Below are 7,060 nucleotides of genomic sequence, written 5' to 3' on the forward strand. Positions count from 1 at the left end.
TGATGCGAGACGGTTATTCATTTAAATCAGAGAATAATGGTTGTTCTATTTATATGAGTAATATCTTTTATGGTCATGCACCCTTGAAGAGTGGTCTATTTTTATTAAATCTCGATAGTAGTGATACACATATTCATAGTGTTGAAACCAAAAGATGCAGAGTTAATAATGATAGTGCAACTTATTTATGGCACTGCCGTTTGGGTCATATCGGTGTAAAGAGCATGAAGAAACTCCATACTGATGGACTTTTGGAATCACTTGATTATGAATCACTTGGTACTTGCGAACCGTGCCTTATGGGCAAGATGACTAAAACGCCATTCTCCGGAACTATGGAGCGAGCAACTGATTTGTTGGAAATCATACATACTGATGTTTGTGGCCCAATGAATGTTGAGGCTCGCGGCGGTTATCGTTATTTTCTCACCTTCACAGATGATTTGAGCAGATATGGGTATATCTACTTGATGAAACACAAGTCTGAAACATTTGAAAAGTTCAAAGAATTTCAGAGTGAAGTGGAAAATCGTCGTAACAAGAAAATAAAGTTTCTACGATCTGATCGTGGAGGAGAATATTTGAGTTATGAGTTTGGCCTACACTTGAAACAATGTGGAATAGTTTCGCAACTCACGCCACCTGGAACACCACAACGAAATGGTGTGTCCGAACGTCGTAATCGTACTTTACTGGATATGGTGCGATCTATGATGTCTCTTACTGATTTACCGCTATCATTTTGGGGTTATGCTTTAGAGACGGTCGCATTCACGTTAAATAGGGCACCATCAAAATCCGTTGAGACGACGCCTTATGAACTGTGGTTTGGCAAGAAACCAAAGTTGTCGTTTCTTAAAGTTTGGGGCTGCGATGCTTATGTGAAGAAACTTCAACCAGATAAGCTCGAACCTAAATCGGAGAAATGTGTCTTCATAGGATACCCAAAAGAGACTATTGGGTACACCTTCTATCACAGATCCGAAGGCAAGACATTCGTTGCTAAGAATGGATCCTTTCTAGAGAAGGAGTTTCTCTCGAAAGAAGTGAGTGGGAGGAAAGTAGAACTTGATGAGATAACTGTATCTACTCCCTTATTGGAAAGTAGTTCATCACGAGAACCGGTTCCTGTGACAACTACACCAATTAGTGAGGAGGCTAATGATAATGATCATGAAACTTCAGATCAAGTTTCTACTGAACCTCGTAGGTCTACCAAAGTAAGATCCGCACCAGAGTGGTACGGTAATCCTATTCTGGAAGTCATGTTACTTGACCATGATGAACCTACGAACTATGAGGAAGCGATGATGAGCCCGGATTCCGCAAAATGGCTAGAAGCCATGAAATCTGAGGTGGGATCCATGTATGAAAACAAAGTATGGACTTTGGTTGACTTGCCCGATGATCGGCAAGCCATTGAGAATAAATGGATCTTTAAGAAGAAGACTGACGCTGATGGTAATATAACTGTCTATAAAGCTCGACTTGTTACAAAAGGTTTTCGACAAGTTCAAGGGGTTGACTATGATGAGACTTTCTCAAACATAGCGATGCTTAAGTCCGTCCGAATCATGTTAGCTATTGCTGCATTTCATGATTATGAAATTTGGCAAATGGATGTCAAGACTGCATTCTTGAATGGATTTCTAGAAGAAGAGTTGTATATGATGCAGCCGGAAGGTTTTGTTGATCCAAAAGGTGCTGACAAAGTGTGCAAGCTCTAGCGTTCCATTTATGGACTGGTGCAAGCATCTCGGAGTTGGAATAAACGCTTTGATAGTGTGATCAAAGCATATGGTTTTATACAGACTTTTGGAGAAGCCTGTATTTACAAGAAAGTGAGTGGGAGCTCTGTAGCATTTCTAATTTTATATGTAGATGACATATTATTAATTGGAAATGATATAGAATTTCTGGATAGCATAAAAGGATACTTGAATAAAAAAATTTCAGAGTGAAGTCCTCGGTGAAGCTGCTTACATATTGGGCACCAAGATCTATAGAGATAGATCAAGACGCATAATAGGACTTTCACAAAGCACATCCCTTGACAAAATTTTGAAAAAGTTCAAAATGGATCAGGCAAAGAAAGGATTCTTGCATGTGCTACAAGGTGTGAAGTTGAGTCAAACTCAATGCCCGACCACAGCAGAAGATAGAGAGAAAATGAAAAATGTTCCCTATGCTTCAGCCATAGGCTCTATCATGTATGCAATGCTATGTACCAGACCTGACGTATGCTTAGCGATAAGCTTGGCAGGAAGGTACCAAAGTAATCCAGGAGTGGATCACTGGACAGCGGTCAAGAACATCCTGAAATACCTGAAAAGGACTAAGGATATGTTTCTCATATATGGAGGTGACAAAGAGCTAGTCGTAAACAGTTACGTCGATGCAAGCTTTGACACTGATCCGGACGATTCTAAATCGCAAACCGGATACGTGTTTTTATTAAACGGTGGAGCTGTAAGTTGGTGCAGTTCTAAACAAAGCGTCGTAGCGGGATCTACATGTGAAGCGGAGTACATAGCTGCTTCGGAAGCAGCAAATGAAGGAGTCTGGATGAAGGAGTTCATTTCCGATCTAGGTGTCATACCTAGTGCATCGGGACCAATGAAGATCTTCTGTGACAATACTGGTGCAATTGCCTTGGCAAAGGAATCCAGATTTCATAAGAGGACCAAGCACATCAAGAGACGCTTCAATTCCATTCGAGACCAAGTCCAAGTGGGAGACATAGAGATTTGCAAGATACATACGGATCTGAATGTTGCAGACCCGTTGACTAAGCCTCTCTCACGAGCAAAACATGATCAACACCAAGACTCCATGGGTGTTAGAATCATTACTATGTAATCTAGATTATTGACTCTAGTGCAAGTGGGAGACTGAAGGAAATATGCCCTAGAGGCAATAATAAAGTTATTATTTATTTCCTCATATCATGATAAATGTTTATTATTCATGCTAGAATTGTATTAACCGGAAACATGATACATGTGTGAATACATAGACAAACATAAAGTCACTAGTATGCCTCTACTTGACTAGCTCATTAATCAAAGATGGTTATGTTTCCTAACCATAGACATGTGTTGTCATTTGATTAATGGGATCACATCATTAGGAGAATGATGTGATTGCCATGACCCATTCCGTTAGCCTAGCACTTGATCGTTTAGTATGTTGCTATTGCTTTCTTCATGACTTATACAAAGTTCCTGCAACTATGAGATTGTGCAACTCACGTTTACCGGAAGAACACTTTGTGTGCTACCAAACGTCACAACGTAACTGGGTGATTATAAAGGTGCTCTACAGGTGTTTCCGAAGGTGCATGTTGGGTTGGCATAATTCGAGATTAGGTTTTGTCACTCCGATTGTCGGAGAGGTATCTCTGGGCCCTCTCGGTAATACTCATCACCTAAGCCTTGCAAGCATTGTAACTAATGAGTTAGTTATAAGATGATGTGTTACAGAACGAGTAAAGAGACTTGCCGGTAACGAGATTGAACTAGGTATTGGATACCGACGATCAAATCTCAGACAAGTAACATACCAATGACAAAGGGAACAACGTATGTTGTTATGCGGTTTGACCGATAAAGATCTTCGTAGAATATGTAGGAACCAATATGGGCATCCAGGTTCCGCTATTGGTTATTGACCGAGAATAGTTCTAGGTCATGTCTACATAGTTCTCGAACCCGTAGGGTCCGCACGCTTAACGTTACGATGACAGTTTTATTATGAGTTTACAAGTTTTGATGTACCGAAGTTTGTTTGAAGTCCCGGATGTGATCACGGACATGACGAGGAGTCTCGAAATGGTCGAGACATAAAGATTGATATATTGGACGACTATATTCGGACACCGGAAGTGTTCCGGGTGATTTCGGAGAAAACCGGAGTGCCGGAGGGTTACCGGAACCCCCCCTCCCCCCGGAGAGTTAATGGGCCACATGGGCCTTGGTGGGAAGAGAGAGGGGCGGCCAGGAAGGGCCGCGCGCCCCCTCTCCCTCTGGTCCGAATTGGACTAGGAGGGGGGCGGCGCCCCCCTCTTTCCTTCCCCTCCTCTCCCCCTTCCTTCCCCTCCTAGTAGGAGTAGGAAAGGAGGAGTCCTACTCCTACTAGGAGGAGGACTCCTCCTCCTGGCGCGCCCAACAAGGGCCGGCCGGCCTCCCCCTCCCTCCTTTATATACGGGGGCAGGGGGCACCCCAAAGACACACAAGTTGATCTACGGATCGTTCCTTAGCCGTGTGCGGTGCCCCCCTCCACCATATTCCACCTCGGTCATATCGTCGCGGAGTTTAGGCGAAGCCCTGCGCCGGTAGAACATCATCATCATCACCACGCCGTCGTGCTGACGGAACTCTTCCCCGAAGCTTTGCTGGATCAGAGCCCGGGGATCGTCATCGAGCTGAACGTGTGCTGAACTCGGAGGTGCCGTACGTTCGGTGCTTGGATCGGTCGGATCGTGAAGACGTACGACTACATCAACCGCGTTGTCATAACGCTTCCGCTTACGGTCTACGAGGGTACGTGGACGAACACTCTTCCCTCTCGTTGCTATGCCATCACCATGATCTTGCGTGTGCGTAGGAATTTTTTTTGAAATTACTACGTTTCCCAACAGCTAACAAAGTGTGCAAGCTCCAGCAGTCCATCTATGGACTGGTGCAAGCATCTCGGAGTTGGAATATACACTTTGATGAGGTGATCAAAGCATATGGTTTTATACAGACTTACGGTGAAGCCTGTATTTACAGGAAAGTGAGTGGGAGCTCTGTAGCATTTCTGATATTATATGTGGATGACATATCGTTGATTGGAAATGATATAGAATTTCTGGATAGCATAAAAGGATATTTGAATAAGAATTTTTCAATGAAAGACCTCGGTGAAGCTGCTTATATATTGGGCATCAAGATCTATAGAGATAGATAGAGACGCTTAATAGGACTTTCACAAAGCACATCCCTTGATAAAGTTTTGAAGAATTCGAAATGGATCAGTCAAAGAAAGGGTTCTTGCCTGTGTTACAAGGTGTGAAGTTGAGTAAGACTCAAAGCCCGACCATAGCAGAAGATGGAGAGAGAATGAAAGTCATTCCCTGTGCCTCAGCTATAGGTTCTATAAAGTATACCATGTTGTGTACAAGACCTATTGTGTACCTTTCCATGAGTTTGGCAAAAGGAGGTACAATAGTGATCCAGGAGTGGATCATTGGACATCGGTCAAAATTATCCTTAGAGAACTAAGGAAATATTTTCCCGGTTATGGGGGTAATAAAAAGTTCATCGTAAAGAGTTACGTCGATGCAAGCTTTGACACCGATTCGGATGACTATGAGTATCAATCTGGATACATATTGAAAGGGGAGCAATTATCTAGAGTAGCTCCATGCAGAGCATTGTAGACATAGAAAATTGCAAAATACACAAGGATCTGAATGTGACTGACTCGTTGATTAAACTTCTCTCACAAGAAAAACGTGATCACACCTTAATACTCTTTTGGTGTTAATCACATGGTGATGTGAACTAGATTATTGACTCTAGTAAACTCTTTGGGTGTTGGTCACATGGCGATGTGAACTATGGGTGTTAATCACATGACGATGTGAACTAGATTATTGACTCTAGTGCAAGTGGGAGACTGGTGGAAATATGCCCTAGAGGCAATAATAAAATGGTTATTATTATATTTCCTTAATCATGATAAAGGTTTGTTATTCATGCTAGAATTGTATTGACAGGAAACTTAAATGCATGTGTGGATACATAAACAAATACCGTGTCCCTGGTAAGCCTCTACTAGACTAGCTTGTTGGTCAAAGATGGTTAAGGTTTCCTAACCATGTACATGTGTTGTCATTTGATAACGGGATCACATCATTAGAAGAATGATGTGATGGACAAGATGAAGGAAATATGCCCTAGAGGCAATAATAAAGTTATTATATATTTCCTTATAATCATGATAAATGTTTATTATTCATGCTAGAATTTTATTAACCGGAAACATAATACATGTGTGAATATAGACAAACAAAGTGTCACTAGAATGCCTCTACTTGACTAGCTCGTTAATCAAAGATGGTTATGTTTCCTGACCATGAATAATGAGTTGTTATTTGATTAACGAGGTCACATCATTAGTTGAATGATCTGATTGACATGACCCATTCCATTAGCTTAGCACCCGATTGTTTAGTATGTTGCTATTGCTTTCTTCATGACTTATACATGTTCCTATCACTATGAGATTATGCAACTCCCGTTTGCCGGAGGAACACTTTGGGTGCTACCAAACGTCACAACGTAACTGGGTGATTATAAAGGAGCATTACAGGTGTCTCCAAAGGTAGATGTTGGGTTGGCGTATTTCGAGATTAGGATTTGTCACTCCCATTGTCGGAGAGGTATCTCTGGGCCCTCTCGGTAATACACATCACATAAGCCTTGCAAGCATTACAACTAATATGTTAGTTGTGAGATGATGTATTACGAAACGAGTAAAGAGACTTGCCGGTAACGAGATTGAACTAGGTATTGGATACCGACGATCGAATCTCGGGCAAGTAACATACCGATGACAAAGGGAACAACATATGTTGTTATGCGGTCTGACCGATAAAGATCTTCGTAGAATATGTAGGAGCCAATATGGGCATCTAGGTCCCGCTATTGGTTATTGACCGGAGACGTGTCTCGGTCATGTCTACATTGTTCTCGAACCCGTAGGGTCCGCACGCTTAAGGTTTCGATGACAGTTATATTATGAGTTTATGAGTTTTGATGTACCGAAGGAGTTCGGAGTCCCGGATGAGATCGGGGACATGACGAGGAGTCTCGAAATGGTCGAGACGTAAAGATCGATATATTGGACGACTATATTCGGACTTCGGAAAGGTTCCGAGTGATTCGGATATTTTTCGGAGTACCGGAGAATTACGGGAATTCGCTGGGAGAAGTATTGGGCCTTGATGGGCTTTAGTGGGAAGAGGAGAAAAGGCCTGCTGCGCCCCCCCTCCCCTCTAGTCCGAATTGGACT

The sequence above is a fragment of the Triticum dicoccoides genome, chromosome 7B, assembly GCF_002162155.2.
Source record: "Triticum dicoccoides isolate Atlit2015 ecotype Zavitan chromosome 7B, WEW_v2.0, whole genome shotgun sequence".
In the NCBI taxonomy this organism is placed as follows: Eukaryota; Viridiplantae; Streptophyta; class Magnoliopsida; order Poales; family Poaceae; genus Triticum; species Triticum dicoccoides.